Source organism: Ranitomeya variabilis, chromosome 7, assembly GCF_051348905.1.
Source record: "Ranitomeya variabilis isolate aRanVar5 chromosome 7, aRanVar5.hap1, whole genome shotgun sequence".
NCBI lineage: Eukaryota > Metazoa > Chordata > Amphibia > Anura > Dendrobatidae > Ranitomeya > Ranitomeya variabilis.
In genome coordinates, this window is record NC_135238.1 from 215,831,462 (window position 1) to 215,853,064 (window position 21,603).

Genomic DNA, 21,603 nt, shown 5'->3' on the forward strand with positions numbered 1-21,603 from the left:
GAGCCGTCAGTCATTAGATTACCATGGTCTTAGACACTTACGAACTCTGCTGAAACATTCAGGAGGGTCCCGGAAAAAGCTGAGACCTTCAATGCTTCAGGGAGAGTTGGCCAATCTCTCCAACTGGACATTCATGGGGGGGAAACCGGATGTGAAGGGCGCGAGTTCTATAGATGGGGCGTAGGCAAAACGTCATCCTCCCTGAAAGTCCTCTATAAAAATGAGAAATAAGGCGATAAGATGGGAATATGTCTGTCACATTGATGGGAGTCCCACCACGGGAACAGAGGGGACCGACCCGTACCCAATGCCAAATCAGACAGCACCGCTCTCATATACGATCCGCGGCCACTTGTCATAGAATTACTAGCCACACAAAATGTCACTTTTTTGTTATCCAAATGGAACTACGTTTCTTATATATTATAAAAAATTAATGAACAAAAAAAATGGGGGAAAAAAAAGGAGCAGAGATATCAAATGATTCAGCTGGCAAGCACTGGAGCTTCCATAGTGGTCGGCGGTGGAGAGAGCCAGTGCTGAATTAACAGAGCAGAGGCTTAAATCTTCCCGAGAAGAAAGCAGAGCGTGATCCGCCATAATCCCTCGGAGACAGAGTTGTCAGCTCAGCTACGAGCGTCCGGGCACGCGGCTTATTTCCAACATCTGGGTTTGCTGAATTTCCGAAGCTGCTCAGTAGGACACAATCTTCTCTCGATCCGTAGAAATGATGAGCTCCACCAAAACTGAGAAGCTACAGCTCATTGCTACCAGTTATACCCCTAAGCCCGGTGGGCGAAGAAATCTCTACATTTCACCCGACAGGAGGGTTTATGGAGACAACGTAACCCATTTTATTCATCTCAGTAGGCCGGTGTAAACGGACAGATCGTACAAGGAGTCTAATACTAAACCAAAGTTGTCGTTTTACAGCACCTGACTACTCCTCAATGCTACAGGGCAGCGATCCCTGACCTACGGCACTGCTGTGCAGCGCTGAAACTATAACTCCCAGAATGCCTTGCAGGTTTCGCCGACCACTGCATGCTCAGGGGATTTACAAGCAATCTTCCACAATCTTCACAACGCCTACAATCAGAATAAAGTTCTCTCACCACCATCTCCTCTCGACCATTCCTAGTGAATTGGGACAACGGCCACATGTAGCCTGACATAACCCTATGCTCTCGTTGAATCTTGTCCCTGGGTTTTGCAGCAGAGGACAATACCGGGCCGTGCGTTCACCACCTTATTACTAAACTTTCCTGTTCTCATTTCTATGCCGGCTGCAAAGTAAAAGCCAGCTGTGTATATTCAGATCTGTACATCTGCCAGGACTTTTGGCTCCCGCTGGGTCAATGTTTTGGAGTGAGTGGCACACCCAGCAATTACATACGATCGGACGGTTCTGCCTCCTCCTTATCCTGACACCACCCCAGGATCAGAGCCTTCCTTTCATAACCATTTCCCCTCTTTTTAGACCACTGAATGTCATATCCACCATAGTCCTGTGTCTCTGCGCATCTAATACAGGGTTCCATCCAGAAGAAACTCCTGTGAGACCTTGTGATGAGACCACTGCTATACATACGGCCACCATAGAACTTGGGCGGAATCACTCTCCCCCCAGTGGGGATCCTAACTGTTAGAGCCGAGGACAAGCATGAGGGGTCCACATACTGAACCCATGGACATTTAGGCCCACCATGTAAAGGCGTTTATTTGATGAGGCAGTCATTAAAGGGTTATTCCCAACAGTGACAGTCGGACTACAGGGACTATTCATTATTGCTTTTGCACCAGTTTTTCTTTGCGGCATAGTCATCTATTCATTGGTGCCTTTTTTAGGTCTTTTTTTTTTTTTTTTAACAGTTTGTCCTTTTTCATTCCCTTTTACGTTGGCCACAGTGGAAGTTTGGGCTTTCCACATCCATCCCTCTTGTCCTGATTCAACATCTGCGATTAGAGATGAGCGGACCGATTCATGGGACTCTGGTCCACAATGGGCACAGCTTTTGTTTAACCGGACTGGTGTGACGTCACGTGAAGCTCTGATACCATCGTGCCAACCGGCAATATCAAAACAAAGCAGGAAATCTCAGAAAACGTACGAGACTCAGTGACCAGGCACTACTAACAAGGCCGATGGACCAGAGTCCTCCAGCATTCCCAAAGAACAAATGAATGGGACATGTCAGAGCCCCATTCTCAGGATCGCTGGGGGTCCCAGCGTGAAGACCCTAAGGATAGGTGATTTGTGGCTTCTCATGGCTAGTGCTGAATTAAAATAATAACATCAGATGTTACTCGCCCTCCCAGGGTCCAGCGCTGCCTCTACGCTGCTCTGGTCTGGTTACCAGCAGCAGCGGAGACATCACTACTACAATGCATATCACCACTGCAGCTAATCATTCAGCAGCCAGTGACACTAGATGACGCAGGATGCACGGTATACGTTAGCGGGAGACGCACGAGGCAGGATGCACGGTATACGTTAGCAGGAGACGCACAAGGCAGAATGTACAGTATATGTTAGCGGGAGACGCACAAGGCAGAATGCACGGTATACGTTAGATGACGCACGATGCACGGTATATGTTAGCGGGAGACGCACGAGGCAGGATGCACGGTATACGTTAGTGGGAGACGCACAAGGCAGAATGCACAGTATATGTTAGCGGGAGACGCACGAGGCAGAATGCACAGTATGTTAGCGGGAGACGCACGAGGCAGAATGCACAGTATGTTAGCGGGAGACGCACAAGGCAGAATGCACGGTATACGTTAGATGACGCACGATGCACGGTATATGTTAGCGGGAGACGCACGAGGCAGGATGCACGGTATACGTTAGTGGGAGACGCACAAGGCAGAATGCACAGTATATGTTAGCGGGAGACGCACGAGGCAGAATGCACAGTATGTTAGCGGGAGACGCACGAGGCAGAATGCACAGTATGTTAGCGGGAGACGCACAAGGCAGAATGCACGGTATACGTTAGATGACGCAGGATGCACGGTATATGTTAGCGGGAGACGCACGAGGCAGGATGCACGATATATGTTAGATGACTCAGGATGCACGGTATACGTTAGCGGGAGACGCACGAGGCAGGATGCACAGTATATATAAGCGGGAGACGCATGAGGCAGGATGCATGGTATACATTAGATGACGCAGGATGCACGGTATATATAAGCAGGAAACGCAAGAGGCAGGATGCATGGTATACATTAGATGATGCAGGATGCATGGTATACGTTAGCGGGAGACGCACGAGGCAGGATGCACGGTATATGTTAGCGGGAGACGCACGTGGCAGGATGCACGGTATATATTAGATGACACAGGATGCACGGTATACGTTAGCGGGAGACGCACGAGGCAGGATGCAAGGTATACGTTAGCGGGAGACGCACGAGGCAGGATGCACGGTATACATTAGATGACGCAGGATGCACTGTATATGTTAGCGGGAGACGCACGAGGCAGGATGCATGGTATACGTTAGCGGGAGACGCACGAGGCAGGATGCACGGTATATGTTAGCGGGAGACGCATGAGGCAGGATGCACAGTATACGTTAGCGGGAGACGCATGAGGCAGGATGCACGGTATACGTTAGCGGGAGACGCATGAGGCAGGATGCACGGTATACGTTAGCGGGAGACGCACGAGGCAGAATGCACGGTACACGTTAACGGGAGACGCACGAGGCAGGATGCACGGTATATTGGAGCAGTCTGTATATAACGCACGCAGCTATAACGCTCCCATAAACCCCACACATCACAATCTTTATCAATGTGAAGCGCTGGCACGGTGCCACACAGCAAAGAATGAATCAGACTGATCAGAGAGGAGGAGACAGAGGTTAAGAAATCATACAGCTGCCTCATTAACCCTAAGGCACCCAGAGGAGAGTGTGACCTTCAGAATATACCGTATATACACTGTTGTAGCAGAGCCGGATTCTGCAGAGGCGCACTCAGCTCTGCTGCATCTGTCAGACAACCACAGCAGAAAAAAAAAAAAGGCATCACTGTGAATAAATGATTTACACGGAGGGGCTTGTGTGCAATCTCTGATGCCATGATCCTGTAGTGTAGGGACCCTTGGCATTAGTATGCCCTAAGCAGTGGGCTGTAAACCCTGGATCCCCCTATACATTCCTGGCATTCCTCCAGCAGTACAGAAGTGCACACACCTGCCCAGCGTCAGCACCTTCCTGTCTGCAACGCTGCAGTAGTTGCATTTATTTTCTCACAACCTTCAGGATCCCCCCCTCCCTTATTTCTCAAGGAGCCAATGAAGAAGGGGCGCGGGGTCAACACAGGAGTCACCTATGTAATGACAAGCAGCCAAGAGCAGTCACATCTCATGTGGACAGGCAATTATCCGGCACCGTGCAGGATCGGTGGTGACCTTCATCATCGCAGGAGGGTTGGCACAAGCGGGCACCTCGCTGCAGAACAGCACAGATTCTAGTAAAACTTCATATACTGCCAATGTAAAATAAGTAACCTAAGCACTGGCGAGGTGGCACAGCGGGCGGCCATCACATGGGCACAGTCCTGCACAGAATGAAGTCTGAAATATCTAACACGACGGCCACAATGCCCACAGTTCAGTCCCAGCTTGGAGATCAAACCAAAAAAATAAAAATGCATCCTCCTTGGGTTAACAGATCAAAACTACAAGATGTCAGAGTCCCGGGTGACTTTAGGATCCACACAAGGACACACAACCGTCATAGTATCCAGCAGCCTCATGTAGTGGAGATGTGCGAGAGTGGCACGAGTAGGTACCACCATGAGCGAGGAGGAATCACAGATGAGACCAGCATATACTGGCACCAGGACAATGTCTGAATAAGGACACACTAGGGGAGACGTGGACCATGTGACATTCCGGCACAGCAGGTCCTGAAGTCACTGGAGTCAGTGGGTATTGGCCCTGTGGGCTCAGGATGCCAGGCAGATGCTTGTTCTAGGGGTCCAACAAGAAACGTTACCCTACGGGGAGGGCAAACATTTGGTTAGAAGGTCTTTCTGGTGGAACCTTGCCTAGTGACAGGTTCCATAGCATGCATGGCCTAGTGATGGGCACTGGCACAGAGGGACCTTGCCTTAATGATGGGCACCAGGCCAGAAGGTCCATGCCCTAGCAGTTGGTACCAGCCCACCGCATCCTTAACCATTTCAGGGCCATGTACTAAGTGGGTTTTTGTCCTACTGGTGGGCCCCTGTTCAGTGGGACCGCGATCTAGAGGTGGGCATCTGCCCAGTGGGTCCTTGCTCAAGGAGTAGGCATCTGTAGAGTGAGACCTTAGCATTTGGCTTCTGTTTGACATGTCCTGTGTAGACAGTATCGCAGAACATCCTTGGAGGGAAGTCTGTCCTGGCGGTCCATGCCTCTTGGCACCTGTCTTGTAGGTCTGTCCGTCCCCCCTGGCGATGGCCACCTGCCCAGTAGGTCCGAGCCCGTGGCCACCTGCCCAGTAGGTCCGAGCCCGTGGCCACCTGCCCAGTAGGTCCGAGCCCGTGGCCACCTGCCCAGTAGGTCCGAGCCCGTGGCCACCTGCCCAGTAGGTCCGAGCCCGTGGCCACCTGCCCAGTAGGTCCGAGCCCGTGGCCACCTGCCCAGTAGGTCCTCGCCCCTGGCCACCTGCCCAGTAGGTCCTCGCCCCTGGCCACCTGCCCAGTAGGTCCTCGCCCCTGGCCACCTGCCCAGTAGGTCCTCGCCCCTGGCCACCTGCCCTGTAGGTCCTCGCCCCTGGCCACCTGCCCTGTAGGTCCTCGCCCGTGGCCACCTGCCCTGTAGGTCCTCGCCCGTGGCCACCTGCCCTGTAGGTCCTCGCCCGTGGCCACCTGCCCTGTAGGTCCTCGCCCGTGGCCACCTGCCCTGTAGGTCCTCGCCCGTGGCCACCTGCCCTGTAGGTCCTCGCCCGTGGCCACCTGCCCTGTAGGTCCTCGCCCGTGGCCACCTGCCCTGTAGGTCCTCGCCCGTGGCCACCTGCCCTGTAGGTCCTCGCCCGTGGCCACCTGCCCTGTAGGTCCTCGCCCGTGGCCACCTGCCCTGTAGGTCCTCGCCCGTGGCCACCTGCCCTGTAGGTCCTCGCCCGTGGCCACCTGCCCTGTAGGTCCTCGCCCGTGGCCACCTGCCCTGTAGGTCCTCGCCCGTGGCCACCTGCCCTGTAGGTCCTCGCCCGTGGCCACCTGCCCTGTAGGTCCTCGCCCGTGGCCACCTGCCCTGTAGGTCCTCGCCCGTGGCCACCTGCCCTGTAGGTCCTCGATCGCGGCCATCTGCCCTGTAGGTCCTCGCCCGTGGCCACCTGCCCTGTAGGTCCTCGATCGCGGCCATCTGCCCTGTAGGTCCTCGCCCGTGGCCACCTGCCCTGTAGGTCCTCGATCGCGGCCATCTGCCCTGTAGGTCCTCGCCCCCGGCAGTTGGTTCTTGCCCTCGTGGTGGGCATTAGCCCGGTAGGCGCCAGCGGCCGGACGAGGGGCCGAGGTCTGCGTCCTGGGGGAGGAGGAACATCCGTACGTGCAGGCAGTGATCCCTGATAAAGTCGCAGCGCGTTCTCCAGAGCCGCACACAGAAAAGTTCCAGAGCGGGAGCGGCGGATCCAGGATTCTGCAGCAGCAGCGGCGGAGGGGCGGGAGCCGGCTCCACACACTCGTGATCCCGTCCACATAAGCACGCACTCACCTGCCTGCTCGCGTCTCCCCGGGCACCGGATCCCGCAGCGTCATGAGTGTCCGCAGCCGCCGGCAGCCCCGCTCCTCGGGCGGACTCTTACCCCGTGTCCATGGTGCGGGAGCCCAGTCCCCACTAGCGAGCACACCGCAGCGGCAGCAGCGCCGGGCTCCCAGCCGTGTGACGTCACGGCGCAGCCGCTCTGCTCCCCTCCTCTCATTGGACAAAACGCGCCCTCTCTGCTAACCCTATTGGACAACCCCCTTAGATCCAAACCTGCCAATCAGATACCGGGGTCCCGTTGCCTCGGTTACCGATGCTGTTGACTGGAAGTGGGAGGAGCTTTTGTTCTGGCACGGGACATTTATCCCGAGTGTATCGCGACAAAGGCCGGAATTCCCGCTGATTCACAGGTACGTGTCATCATATCGCGACCAGGACACGACGTGCGGTGTCGCAGCGGCAGGTGTGATTATCCTGACTGGACGTTTTCTGCCATCAGGATGAATCGGCGTTGATATTTTCCGTCTTTTCTGAGCTCGCTGTCGCCCCCTAGTGACGGAATCCAGGAGGAGCGGGGGATGGGCGCTGACAACCGAGTGCATCCCTCATGTATGGTCAGACCCGGGCCGGACGGGGCAGGAAAAAAACAGCTGCCGCCTCCGTGCTCCGGATCCGCGTCACGTCCGTATACGGACTGTTTATGCCGTGGATGTCACATCAATGCGAAAAAATATATTGACTTGGACATGGCTGTGATTTTGTTTGTGGTGGTCACAATAAGACCCGGATGTGTGTCCCGCCCCATAGAGGGGTCCGTGGTGCTCGTCCGTGTAAGGCCGGGGTCACACTACGGAGGAATACGGACGTGTGAGAGGCGCAAAACAGCGCATTGCACACGGACCAATGATTCTCTATGGGGCAGCGCTGCCGTATATTTCTCAGCTGTATTTTACTGGTGTAGAAAATCACAGCATGCTGCGTTTGTCAGCGTATTGTGCAAAAAATCCACCAATGAAAATCTACGGGGGCGAGAAAAATACGGATTACACACGGACCAGCAGTGTGACTTGGAATGGTTGAAAAATAAATTCTACTTTAGGGTATTTATACCTATTTGTTCTTAATCGATATTTAATAAAGGTTCTATACAATTTTACGGGGTTTTTTTTTCCCTTTAAAATGGCCAGCGATGAGTCCTGACTACAATCCCATTGAAAATCTTTGGGGTGAGCTGAAATCTGCCATTGGGCAAAAGAATCCTGCAAACATTCAAGAGCCTGAACAAACTGCAAAGGAAGAGTGGGAGAAAATACCAGCTGAGAAGTGCAGGAAGCTTATAGATGGCTACAAGAAACGTTTGGAGGCTGCCATCAGTGCTAAAGAGTGTGCAACCAAGTAACCCCTTAGTGACTGCTCCAATTTTAACCTTAATGACCAAGCCAAATGTTACCATTCTGACTACTGTCACTTTGAGGTTATAACTATGGAACACTTCAACGGACCCCGCTCATTCTGTAACTGTTTTTTTTTTTGTTGTTTTTTTTTGTGACATATATTTGTGTTAGTGGTAAAAGTTATTCGATATGACTTGCGTTTATTTGTGAAAAACTGGAAATTTGGTGAAAATTCCACAATTTTTTTCAAACTTTTCATTCTTATACCTTTAAATCAGAGAGATATTTCTCACAAATAGTTAATAAATCACATTTCCCACATGTCTACTTTACATCTGCACAGTTTTGGAAACATAATTGCTTTTGTTAGGAAAGTTAGAAGGGTTTAAAAGTTGACCAGCGATTTCTCATTTTTCCAGCCAAATCAGTTTTTTTTTTAGGGACCACCTCACATTTGAAGTCATTTTTAGCGGTCTATATGACAGAAAGTACCTAAAAGTGACACCATTCTAAAAACTGCACCCCTCAAAACCACATTCAAGAAGTTTATTAACTCTGCCGGTGCTTCACAGGAACTAAAGCAATGTGGAAGAAAAAAAATGAACTTTTTTAATTTTTTACACACAAAAAATGTATTTTAGACCCAAACTTTTTTTTTTTTTTATTATTTTCACAAGGGTAAAAAGAGAAAATGGACCCCAAAATGTTTTGTGCAATTTCTCCTGAGCACGCAGATACCTTATTTGTGGGGGAAATCTACTGTTTGGGCGCACGGCAGAGCTCGGAAGGGAAGGAGTGCCATTTGACTTCTTGAATGTAAAATTTGCTGGAATTATTAGTGGACGCCATGTCCCGTTTGGAGAGCCCCTGATGTGCCTAAACAGTGGAAACGCCCCACAGGTGACCCTATTTTGGAAATCTCACCCCTCAAGGATTTTATCCAGGGGTATAGTGAGTATTTTGAACCCATAGGTACGACACAGAATTTAATGGCATTAGGTCATCATATTGAATATGTCGTCATTGGTGTTCAGAGCACGTGCTCGCTACTCCAGTCTGCATTGGGTGCTTGGGTGTGCACCGAATATCGCGGGTGCGCGAGTGACATATCAATTGCTCTTACATTAGATGCGAAAAATCCGCAAGTAAAAAAAAACCTCTTGTAATCCACACATGACTATATCAATAAAGTCTTGTCAAAGCCAAATACCAGGAAGTATAAACTTATAAACCCATAAACTCCAAAGCAGCTTTACGATTTTTAGTATTTATTTATAAAATATGAAAAAGAGACAAAAAATGCACAAAAACAAACCACAAGTTACATAATTTATATAATGGGTACAGTAAATCTGCAACATCAAAAATTCATTAAATACTAATGGGAGGAACGTAGTCTAAAGCCCAGAACATGGACGTGTTAGGCTACGTTCACATTTGCGTTGTGCGCCGCAGCGTCGGCGCCGCAGCGCACAACGCAAACAAAAACGCAGCGAAACGCATGCACAACGCTGCGTTTTGCGCCGCATGCGTCCTTTTTTTAATTGATTTTGGACGCAGCAAAAATGCAACTTGCTGCGTCCTCTGCGCCCAGACGCGGGCGCCGCAGCGACGCATGCGGCGCAAAACGCAAGTGCGACGCATGTCCATGCACCCCCATGTTAAATATAGGGGCGCATGACGCATGCGGCGACGCTGCGGCGCACGACGCTGCGGCGCACACCGCAAATGTGAACGTAGCCTATGGATTTCTGACCGAGGCCTAATAGGTGTATTGTAAGAGTCATGTCGGCCTGGTAGTCGGGGGCAGGTATATCTCACCCAGGTATTTGTCCTATGTGAATTAGACCGCTCAGTATCTCCAGGGTTCTAATGGGTTAATATCTGCAGGAATAAAAGATGACCAGCTGGGGGTTGTGGGCGTCCGCCTGGGGCACACAGAATGCCTGTCTGTGTGAGACAATGTGAGTAAGAGCTGTGCTCATGACCTGTGTTATGTTTGCTGGGTGGGAGTAGCCCCCCCAGTTGTTAGATAGGAACGTGTTTGTTTAGTAAGTGCCGGACAGGCAAGGATTTATTTTTATGATTTGTTTTCTGTATTTGCTTTCACTTTAATAAACCTGACCTGAGGTCAGTCTACCTGGAAACCTGCTGTCGCTTCAGAGTTTAATGCACAAACCACGTGACCTTTGACCCCAGCAAAGGCGATCCCGGAGTGTTTTGTCACATTGTGGTGGAGAACGCGGGCACTCCGTGGCACAGGCGACAGTATGGAAGACGTGGTGAAAGCACTAGTGCAGTCCACTGCCATACAGCAGCAGGCCACTGCCGCACAGCAGGAAGCTAATCGCTTGATGGCCGCACAGCTGAAGGAGTTACTGGACATGACGGCTGCAGACCGCCAGCTTCTCCAACAGGTGGCGCAACGCTTGCTGAGCATGCCTGAGGCTAACCCGGAAGCAGAGTCCAGGAGGATCCATGTGAGTCGATACTGGCAAAAGCTGACCGCAGAAGATGACGTCGAGGCGTACCTGACAACGTTTGAGCGGACAGCGTTGAGAGAGAAGTGGCCGAAGGAACGATGGGCCGATCTAATTGCTCCGTTTCTTTCCGGCGAGGCCCAAAAAGCTTACCATGACTTGGACCCGGAAGTCGCGCAGGACTATGAGAAGCTGAGAGCTGAGATCCTGGCCCGGCTCGGTGTGACGACGGCTGTCCGTGCACAGAGGGTACACCAGTGGACATACCAGCAAGATAAACCGGCGCGGTCTCAGATGTTCGACCTGATCTACTTGACAAAGAAATGGCTGCAACCCGAGGAACTGACAATGCCCGAAATAATCCAGCGGATTGTCTTGGACAAGTACCTGAGGGTACTACCACCAGCGCTGAAAAAGTGGGTAAGCCAAGGAAATCCCACGACAGCGGATCAACTTGTGGAGTTGGTCGAGCGTTATTCCGTGGCAGAAGGACTTCCCGACGACACCGCCAGCACTCGGTCTGTGCCTCCTCCTCGTGGAACCGGTAAGACTGTTCCAGCGATTACGGGTGAAGGAAAATCGCCAAAAACTGTGGGGGAGGAACCCGGGACTGCTCGCGCTCCGAGACCGAGAGTATGGGACGGTGGTCTCAGTAGGGGGCCTGTTAGGTGTTTTTGTTGCCGTGAGAAGGGCCATGTTTCTGCGAACTGTCCTGTTACCACTGAACCCATGCAGTGCGATGTTATAGACTCTAAGAAACGCATGTCTTTGGTTACACAGCTGGTGAATGTGAATGCGGGCCAAAATGATATAGCAAAACACCTGTGTGAATTATCTGTTGATGGGAAAAGTGTTGTGGCGTTACTAGACTCTGGAAGCGTGGTGACTCTGGTGAAAGCTAGTCTGGTGGCACTTCCGTCTGGTTCGTCTGACAAATTCTCTGTAACGTGTGTGCATGGTGACACCTGCTCGTACCTAACAGCGGTCATACTGATTTCCACTCCTTATGGGTCTGTGCAACACAAAGTGGGACTCGTTCCCGCATTGTTACATGATGTATCTCTGGGCCGGGATTTTCCCCATTTCTGGCAGTTGTGGGAGAGTCAGTTGCTCCTTCACGGTAGCTGTGAACCTTCCCCCATGCCATCTCGAGGTCCCGAGTTCCTAGATGAGACCCCACAGGAAGATGTTGCTGGGGAGGTTATTGAATCTAACCTTCAGTTCCCCTTCTCAGTTATGGCGGGGGAAACTGAGGAAATTCAGCGAGAGGCGGAGGCAGATAGCCATCCAGCACCCGGCCGGCCAGATTTGGGAGTCCAGTTGGATGACTTCCACAGCGAACAAATGAAAGATCCTACCCTGACTCAGGCTAGGAAAAATGTAAAAATGATAGATGGGGTGCCCGTAGAACCTGACACTAGGCTAGCGTACCCGTACATGGTTCTTGAAAATGATTTACTCTACCAGGTAGAAAAAAGGGGAAGACACTGTGCAACAGTTAGTGGTACCCAAACCTTATCGGCGGAAGGTACTGGACCTGGCCCACGGACATATATTGGGGGGACATCTGGGGGTACAAAAAACCATAGAGAGGATATTGCATTGTTTTGTGTGGCCTGGAATACACAATGATGTGCGTAGCTATTGTGAGTCCTGTCCAGAGTGCCAAGTCTCGGCACCTAAACCTCGGTTCTGTAGCCCTTTGGTACCCCTCCCTATCATTGGAGTCCCTTTTGAGAGAATTGGGATGGATCTGGTTGGGCCCCTTCCCCGGTCCGCACGTGGGCACCAACATATCCTCGTCATCATGGACTATGCCACTCGTTACCCAGAAGCCATCCCTTTGCGTAACACTGCTACCAAAACGATCGCCAAAGAGTTGGTACAAGTGTTTAGTCGGGTGGGAATTCCAAAACAGATACTCACCGACCAGGGGACTCCCTTTATGTCAAGGGTGATGAAGGAGCTCTGCAGGCTCTTACAAATAGACCAGTTGTGTACGTCTGTCTATCACCCTCAAACAGATGGCCTGGTTGAGCGGTTCAATAAAACCTTAAAACAGATGCTCCGGAAGGCGATCGACAAAGATGGGAAGAACTGGGATTACTTGTTACCCTATTTGCTGTTTGCCATTAGGGAAGTTCCCCAATCTTCCACAGGATTCTCGCCTTTCGAGCTATTATATGCCCGTCGTCCCCGTGGACTCTTGGACGTCGCCAAAGAAACCTGGGAAGGTCAAGTCACTCCCTTTAAAACGGTGATAGACCATGTAACGCAAATGCAGGACCAGAATGCTGCTGTCATGCCCCTTGTTAGGGAACATATGTTACAGGCCCAGGGAGCCCAATGGCAAAGTTATGATAGAGGCGCCAAGGTCCGTACGTTTGCACCCGGGGATAGGGTGTTGATCCTAATCCCTACGGTGGATAGTAAATTTCTGGCAAAATGGCAGGGCCCCTTTGAGGTCATGGAACGAGTTGGAGAAGTGAACTATAAAGTGCACCAGCCTGGTAAGAGAAAACCAGAACAGATTTATCATGTGAATCTGATAAAACCCTGGAAAGACCGCACTGCCCTAATAGCGGATCTGCCCCGTCCGGTTTGCTCACCTACCATACCGGAGGTGCAGATTGCCGAGACTCTCTCTGAACGACAAAAATCTGAGGTTAAGCAGTTTTTGGTACAGAACCAACAGTTTTTCTCGGAAAAACCTGGCCAGACTAGGCTAGTGAAACATGAGATTGTCACCGAGCCTGGTGTCACAGTTCATGTGAAGCCATACCGGATTCCGGAAGCACGCCGTGAAGCCGTCTCCCGGGAGGTGAAGGCAATGTTGGACTTAGGAGTCATTGAAGAGTCGCACAGCGCCTGGTCCAGTCCAATCGTGTTGATACCTAAGCCGGATGGCTCTATACGATTTTGCAATGACTTTCGGAAACTGAATGCGGTTTCTAAATTTGATGCCTACCCTATTCCCCGGGTCGATGAGTTGATCGATCGACTGGGTAAAGCCCGATATATTACGACCTTGGATCTAACAAAGGGGTACTGGCAGATCCCTCTGGCGGAGGCGGCCAGAGAGAAGACGGCATTTGCTACACCGGAAGGGCTGTTCCAGTATATCTACATGCCGTTTGGACTTCACGGAGCCCCAGCAACGTTCCAGAGATTGATGGATCGAGTCTTGAGGCCCCACAGGCAGTACGCCTCTGCCTACCTAGACGACATCATAATTTACAGCGTGGACTGGGAAGCTCACCTCCGGAAGGTACAGGCGGTGATTGATGACCTGAGAGACGCAGGCTTAACGGCGAATCCTAAGAAATGTCACATCGGCCTTGAAGAAGCCCGATACTTGGGCTACGTGATTGGCAGAGGAGTGGTTAAACCCCAGATCGACAAGATACAGGCAATTCAGGGCTGGCCGCAACCAGTGAACAAGAAACAAGTTCAAGCTTTCCTGGGCATTGCCGGCTTGTTATGACCCCAATGGCGAGGGTCTCAGAGGAACGTGGAAGTCTGCAGAATACAAAAATCCAGCTCATAGGGCAGTGGTAACTGGGTTGACCATATATCTACTCCTAACGCCAACACTAGAAGTAGCCGGGGATCATTCCTACGTTGATTCTAGATGACACGCGCCAGCCGGAGAATCTAGCTACCCCTAGTAGAGGAAAACAAAGACCTTTCTTGCCTCCAGAGAAGGGGACCCCAAAGCTGGATAGAAGCCCCCCACAAATAATGACGGTGAGGTAAGAGGAAATGACAAACACAGAAATGAACCAGGTTTAGCACAGAGAGGCCCGCTTACTGATAGCAGAATAAAGAAAGGTAACTTATATGGTCAACAAAAACCCTATCAAAATCCACACTGGAAATTCAAGAACCCCCGAACCGTCTAACGGTCCGGGGGGAGAACACCAGCCCCCTAGAGCTTCCAGCAAAGGTCAGGATATAGATTTGGAACAAGCTGGACAAAAATACAAAACCAAAACAAATAGCAAAAAGCAAAAGGCAGACTTAGCTGATATAACTGGAACCAGGATCAGTAGACAAGAGCACAGCAGACTAGCTCTGATAACTACGTTGCCAGGCATTGAACTGAAGGTCCAGGGAGCTTATATAGCAACACCCCTAACTAACGACCCAGGTGCGGATAAAAGGAATGACAGAAAAACCAGAGTCAAAAAACTAGTAACCACTAGAGGGAGCAAAAAGCAAATTCACAACACCGGCTATTATCGCCGGTTCATACCCAACTTTGCAGCCATGGCTACCCCCTTGACGGATCTTACCAAAGGGAAGGATTCCGTCATGGTAAAGTGGACTTCAGCGGCCGAAGAGGCCTTCCACAGTCTGAAACTGGCTTTGTGCTCTCAGCCCGTACTAGTGACTCCTGATTTCAGCAGCGAGTTTGTGGTGCAAACGGATGCTTCTGATACTGGTATCGGAGCTGTACTTTCCCAGGTAAGGGACGGAGTCGAACACCCGGTCCTCTACCTCAGTCGGAAACTGAATGTACATGAGCAGAGGTATGCCGTGGTTGAAAAAGAGTGCCTAGCCATCAAATGGGCTCTCGACTCCCTCAAATATTACCTGGCAGGTAGGAAGTTTAGGCTGGTCACGGACCATGCCCCTCTCAAATGGATGCACCTCCACAAAGACCATAATAGTCGGGTAACCCGGTGGTTCCTTGCCCTGCAGGCTTACTCGTTCACGGTGGAGCACCGCCCCGGGGTACAGATGGGGAATGCTGATGCCCTGTCCCGAGTGCACTGTTTCAGGAGTGTCTTTGCTCGACCGGAGTGGTCTGAGCAGGGGAGGAGGATATGTAAGAGTCATGTCGGCCTGGTAGTCGGGGGCAGGTATATCTCACCCAGGTATTTGTCCTATGTGAATTAGACCGCTCAGTATCTCCAGGGTTCTAATGGGTTAATATCTGCAGGAATAAAAGATGACCAGCTGGGGGTTGTGGGCGTCAGCCTGGGGCACACAGAATGCCTGTCTGTGTGAGACAATGTGAGTAAGAGCTGTGCTCATGACCTGTGTTATGTTTGCTGGGTGGGAGTAGCCCCCCCAGTTGTTAGATAGGAACGTGTTTGTTTAGTAAGTGCCGGACAGGCAAGGATTTATTTTTATGATTTGTTTTCTGTATTTGCTTTCACTTTAATAAACCTGACCTGAGGTCAGTCTACCTGGAAACCTGCTGTCGCTTCAGAGTTTAATGCACAAACCACGTGACCTTTGACCCCAGCAAAGGCGATCCCGGAGTGTTTTGTCACAGTATCCAGCGCAGATTACGGTTGTTGAATCGCCATCTTCATCCCCTGCTGTCCACCAATCTGCCCCATATAATATTATTGTTTTACAATTATTTCTTCATAGTAATTCTGGCCCCCATCCTGGAATAAAGTCCCCTGTCTTGTAATACTTGTTCAATCCTGTAATAACGTCACCACGCCCGTAATAATGTTCTTCATCCCGTCAAAATGTCCACAATTCTGTAATAATGTCCCTCCTCTTCTAGTAATGGTCTCCGTTCTGTAATAATGTCCCCTGTCCTGAAACGACAGCACATTCAGTTTGAAAGAAACACTGACATTGGCAGCCTCTGGACCCGGTTGTGATTATCTGAAGGGCCTGAGGGACACATAATGGAGCCCCTGAGGGCTGCATGTTTGAGACCCCTTCTCTACAGGAAAGTGGGAGTGATTTTTTGTCTCACTACAGGAAGTGGGAGATGGATGTTTGTCTCTACAGGAAGTGAGAGTGGATCTTTGTGTCTACAGGAAGTCAGGGCGGATCTTTGCCTCTACAGGAAGTGGGGGTGGGTCTTTGTCTCTACAGGAAGTGGGGGTGGGTCTTTGTCTCTCTACAGAAAGTGGGGGTGGGTCTTTGTCTCTACAGGAAGTCAGGGCGGATCTTTGTCTCTCTACAGGAAGTGGGGTGGGTCTTTGTCTCTCTACAGCAGTGTTCCCCAACTCTGGTCCTCAAGAGCCACCAACAGGTCATGTTTTCAGGATTTCCTTAGTATTGCACAGCTAATAATTGCATCACCTGGACAGGAAAGCATTCCATCACTTTTGCAATACTAAGGAAATCCTGAAAACAAGACCTGTTGGTGGCTCTTGAGGACTGGAGTTGGGGAACACTGATCTACAGGAAGTGGGGTGGGTCTTTGTCTCTCTTCTCCTGCTCTCCTGTTAAACTGCATATAATCATGACAGAGTAATGCCCCCCCACAGGCTGTGCCTGGTATTACAGCTCAAACAAATCAGTGAAGAGTTGTGACATCTCTGACAGTATGGCCCCAATTGGTCATCAGAGACTTTAGCAATGTGTGTATCCGTCTAATGAGATGAGTCGTGGTGGACACATATGATCAGTAACTCCCCAACAGTCAGGTCTCTGCATGGCGATCCTCAGTTCACTGCAGAGCAACCAATAAATGTAACCTTCTGCTCAGCTTGTCAGGAAATGATCGGAGCCTGTGAAGTATCATGGCAGAATATCTGAGTGGTCTCCTACTGGGAAAGTAAGGAGGGACTATATTGTCATCTGCCAGTAGGGGAAGGAGACTGATTCCATCTGGAGCCTGCAGCCAACATTACCAATGGTGACACGTGGAAGTGAAAAAATAATGAAAATTAATTTGAAGCAGCTATTCTCAGAATTTCAGGATGTTTGGTGATGGCTGTTGCTTCAGAGTTTAGTTGACACATCCTACCCCCAATGTGGGTGCGGAGGCAGCTGAGTTTTCTTTCATTCATCAATTGATAGTCTCCTCATGTAAGGTGTAGTATCATGTGAAGGCTAATATCAGCATAATGGTACATACGTAAGCATCAATAATAGAGAAGGTTATTACGTACAGTAACCAGTCAAACCACTGACTCCTTACCGTAATGTGCCGGTAACACTACGGAGTAAGGTCTGATCGCTGATTTGTAGTCACTTTGTACAAGGTAAAAGCTCCTTATCAAAATTTGGTCAGTTGCAAGTCATAGTAACACTTGTGTCTGCTTCCTATTCCAATCCTCAACCCACTGGAAATAGCCAAAAATGCCGACATACTCAATCTACGCCACTAGTGATGAGCGAGCGTGCTGGCCTCGAGTAAGCATCGGGGTGCTCGGGTACACATTGCATATCACCGGTGCTTGAACGCCATGCTTTAGTTCCTGCCCGCATGTTTCACAGCTGCTAGGCAGCCAACAGACATTGCCTGCTATACACGGGCAATCCCCGCATGTTTATTGGCTAACAGCCGCAAAACATGCAAGGAGGGACCCCGAACATAGCGTTCGAGCACCAGCGATACTCGATGCGTACCCGAGCACCCCGACGCGCGCTCATCACTAGCTGACACCAATAATTAGTTGAGCTGGCATTTTTGGCTCTTTCTGGTGATAAGAGGATGGGACTAGGAAGCAAAGGTCAGAAAGGACCAGGTGAGGGCTGAAGCAGGATCAGGAAAGGCGAGTACAACTTCTTTTTTTTTTTGTTTAAAGCCATTCAGTGAATTAAAAAAAAAAAAAAAAATGCTATCCCTTTGAAAAACACCAGTGTAATAAAATATGATGAGTTTTTTGGGGAATCAGGATATTTCTTATGTCCCCAGCCAAAGAGAGAAGTCTGGACAGACACGAGGTCGACAATTTATACTGATTTAATAGAAAATCAATGTTAAAATGACACCGAGGAAGGTAAATCTAGTGCTGACCCAGTTGTAGACAGAACTGGGGTGGTGTCCGGCAGAGAAAAATCATAACTAGGTCTCTGCAGTGTTTTTTTTGTTTGTTTTTTTCACGTTCCGCAGATATTTCTTTTGGAGATTATACTAAAGGAAAAAAAGTTAGTGCAGCAGCGTGAGAATGAACCCTTTCTATCCTCCATACTAAATTGTGAATTTCTGGACAATCCAGGACAAGTGAAGCAGCAGAAGCCGGATTGTTGGGAAGAGATGCTGATGAGGTCTCTGGCCGGCACTACTGCGGTAGGTTCTGTAGTACCTTATAGGTGATGTGCAGGCACTGTTGTAGGCATTTTTACATGAGACAGTCTGGCAGGCACCGCTTGTGGGCCACTGTGGCATTTTTTCTTGAGGCACTGGTTATTATTATTATTATTTATGTAGCACCATTAATTCCATGGTGCTGTACATGAGAAAGGGGTTACATACAGAGTTATAGATATCGTTTACAGTAAACAAATTTACAATGACAGACTGGTGCAGAGGGGAGAGGACCTGATCCTTACGGACTTACATTCTTCGGGAATGGGGCATTGTGATGGGCACTGGTTATGGGGCATTATGATGGGCACTGGTTATAGGGCATTATGGCAGGCACTGGTTATGGGACGCTGCATTGTGGTAGGCTTTTTTTTTCTTGAGGCACTGGTTATAGGGCATTGTGACGGGCACTGGTTATGGGGCATTGTGATGGGCACTGGTTATGAGACGCTGCACTGTGGCAGGCCTTTTTTCTTGAAGCACTGGTTATAGGGCATTGTGACGGGCACTGGTTATGGCACATAGTGATGGGCACTGGTTATGGAGCACTGTGGTAGGCCTTTTTTCTTGAGGCACTGGTTACGGGGCAATGTGATGGGCACTGGTTATGGTCATTATGGCAGGCACTGGTTATGGGACGCTGCACTGTGGCAGGTCTTTTTTCTTGAAGCACTGGTTATAGGGCATTGTGACGGGCACTGGTTATGGCACATAGTGATGGGCACTGGTTATGGAGCACTGTGGTAGGCCTTTTTTCTTGAGGCACTGGTTACGGGGCAATGTGATGGGCACTGGTTATGGTCATTATGGCAGGCACTGGTTATGGGACGCTGCACTGTGGCAGGTCTTTTTTCTTGAGGCACTGGTTATGGCGCATTGTGATGGGCACTGGTTGTGGAGCACTGTGGCAGGCCTTTTTGAGGCACTGGTGAGAACTGGTTATGGGCCATTGTAAGGCATTGGTTATGGAGCGCTGTAGTGGGCACTGCTTATGAGATCATATTTTATACCTAAAATGGGCTACCGCAAACCAGTTTTTTTTTCCCAAAACCTCTCTTCACCTAGCTCCGACATTACACAACTCCATCCATTGTTTGTACTAATTATACGTCTCGCCCAGTGACCACAAACATGGCTGTGAGAGCAAACTGTCCCTGCTGCTCATGGGACCCCGCATTAGTCATTCTGTCCGCTGCTCTACATCGGTTACATGGAGGAGACGGTTCCCGCTGTTCCGTGTTCAGGGCTCATGAGTCCTGATGGCCGCCCCGCCTTTATTATGCCACAATACAAGGAAATGAACCTCTGTCCTTGGCATGCCTCCAGCAATGTCAGCAAGGTGTAATCAGCACCAACCTTCCCAGGGAGGAGCTGCAGATTGTGAAGTCACATTTCAGGTGTCTCTTTAACATTAAAGAAATCTACGGCGGTTATAAGCTGTTCCTCAGTGCTCGATCCTCTCTGTATGGCCGGCATATTCACCGTTCTGTTTGATTTGGGGACATCTGTTCGTGTTTTTGTTTTTTTTTCCCTCCTGCTCAGCGGAGATTAGCCTAAGGTCCCGTTCACGTTTTGTGCTTCAGATGCAAGCGCAGCACGACATTGCATACCGTATATACTCGAGTATAAGCCGACCCGAGTATAAGCCGACCCCCCTAATTTTGCCAAAAAAAATGGGAAAACGTATTGACTCGAGTATAAGCCTAGGGTGGGAAATGCAGCAGCTACTGGTAAATTTCAAAAATGAAAATAGATACCAATAAAAGTAAAATTAATTGAGACATCAGTAGGTTAAGTGTTTTTTAATATCCATATTGAATCAGGAGCCCCATATAATGCTCCATACAGTTCATGATGGGCCCATAAGATGCTCCATACAAAAATATGCCCCATATAATGCTGCATAAAGGTTAATAATGGCCCCATAAGATGTTCCATATTAAAATATGCCCCATACAATGCTGCTGTGATTTAAAAAATAAAATGACATACTCACCTTTCGTCGCTGGCTCTCTGCAGTGACTGTTCAGGCAAAGGTCGCACACTAATCACGTCATCACGGCCTCTGACCTGAACGTCACAGACAGAGGACCCAGAAGACACAGCGCGGCGGTGGAACGGGGACAGGTGAATATCTCATGGCTCACCCTCCCCCAGTCCTACTCACCCTCCTGGCGCTGCCGATCAGTCCCTGCATCTCGGGTGCCGGCATCTCTCTTCCTGTCTTCCTTCCTGTGCTGAGTGGTCAGTGATACCGCTCATTAAGGTAATGAATATGTTCTCCACGCCTATAGGAGTGGAGATACGTGCATATTCATTACTTTAATGAGCGGTGCTACGTGACCACTCAGCACAGGAAGGAAGACAGGAAGAGAGATGCCGGCGCCCGAGATGCAGGGACTGACATGCAGTGATGACACCAGGAGGGTGAGTATGATGTCTTCTGCTCCCCGCCGGCAATGACTCCTGTATAAGCCGAGAGGGGTGTTTCCAGCACAAAAAAATGTGCTGAAAATCTCGGCTTATACACAAGTATATATGGCAAATGGGAATGAGATTTGTCTAAGTTCATTCACATTTTACACTAACTTTTTTTTTTTTTTTAGCGTTTTATGTTTCTGCAGCAAATCCTGATCCCCTGGCTGAAAGAAGCTGCAGAAAAAAAACAGGTCTTTTTGTTTGTTTTTTTGCGATGGTGTTGGCATGCTAGATTTGGCTCTTGTGCATGCTGATAACTTTTAGTGTTGGAAAAAAAGTCCTATTCTATACAATCAGGTTTTGGCATAAAAAAAATGCAGCAAAACCTGATACCTGCATTTTTGGTGCATTTTTTTTTCAGCATTTTTGCACCACCCATTCATTTCAGTGGGTGAAAAACTGAAAAAAAAAACACCGAAAGAAGTGACATGCTCCATTGTGCAAAAAAAAAAAAAACACGCAAAGCACAAAGTCCTGTTGACAAAAAAAAAACAAGCTGTGTGCATGAGATTTCTGACATTTCATAGACTTTGC

General features: G+C 49.7%; 2 protein-coding genes across 14 annotated transcripts in view; one reads left to right on the forward strand and one right to left on the reverse strand.

The window, feature by feature from the left end:
• The window catches only part of PKP4 (plakophilin 4), a 237,583-nt gene extending 230,711 nt beyond the window's left edge, over positions 1–6,872 (reverse strand). For 8 of the 11 annotated variants that reach the window (XM_077272907.1, XM_077272900.1, XM_077272902.1 and 5 more), the window contains exon 1: positions 6,713–6,851. The gene's annotated coding sequence lies outside the window, so the exon portion shown is untranslated. Of the gene's footprint in view, positions 1–6,712 lie in introns of all 11 variants that reach the window. The other 3 variants (XM_077272910.1, XM_077272909.1, XM_077272904.1) reach the window with 2 other exon arrangements.
• Positions 6,873–6,977: 105 nt separating this feature from the next.
• Positions 6,978–21,603, forward strand: part of CCDC148 (coiled-coil domain containing 148) — a 198,209-nt gene continuing 183,583 nt past the window's right edge. For 2 of the 3 annotated variants that reach the window (XR_013217805.1, XM_077272911.1), the window contains exon 1: positions 6,978–7,113. The gene's annotated coding sequence lies outside the window, so the exon portion shown is untranslated. The remainder of the gene's footprint in view (positions 7,114–21,603) is intronic. The other variant, XM_077272915.1, reaches the window with a different exon arrangement.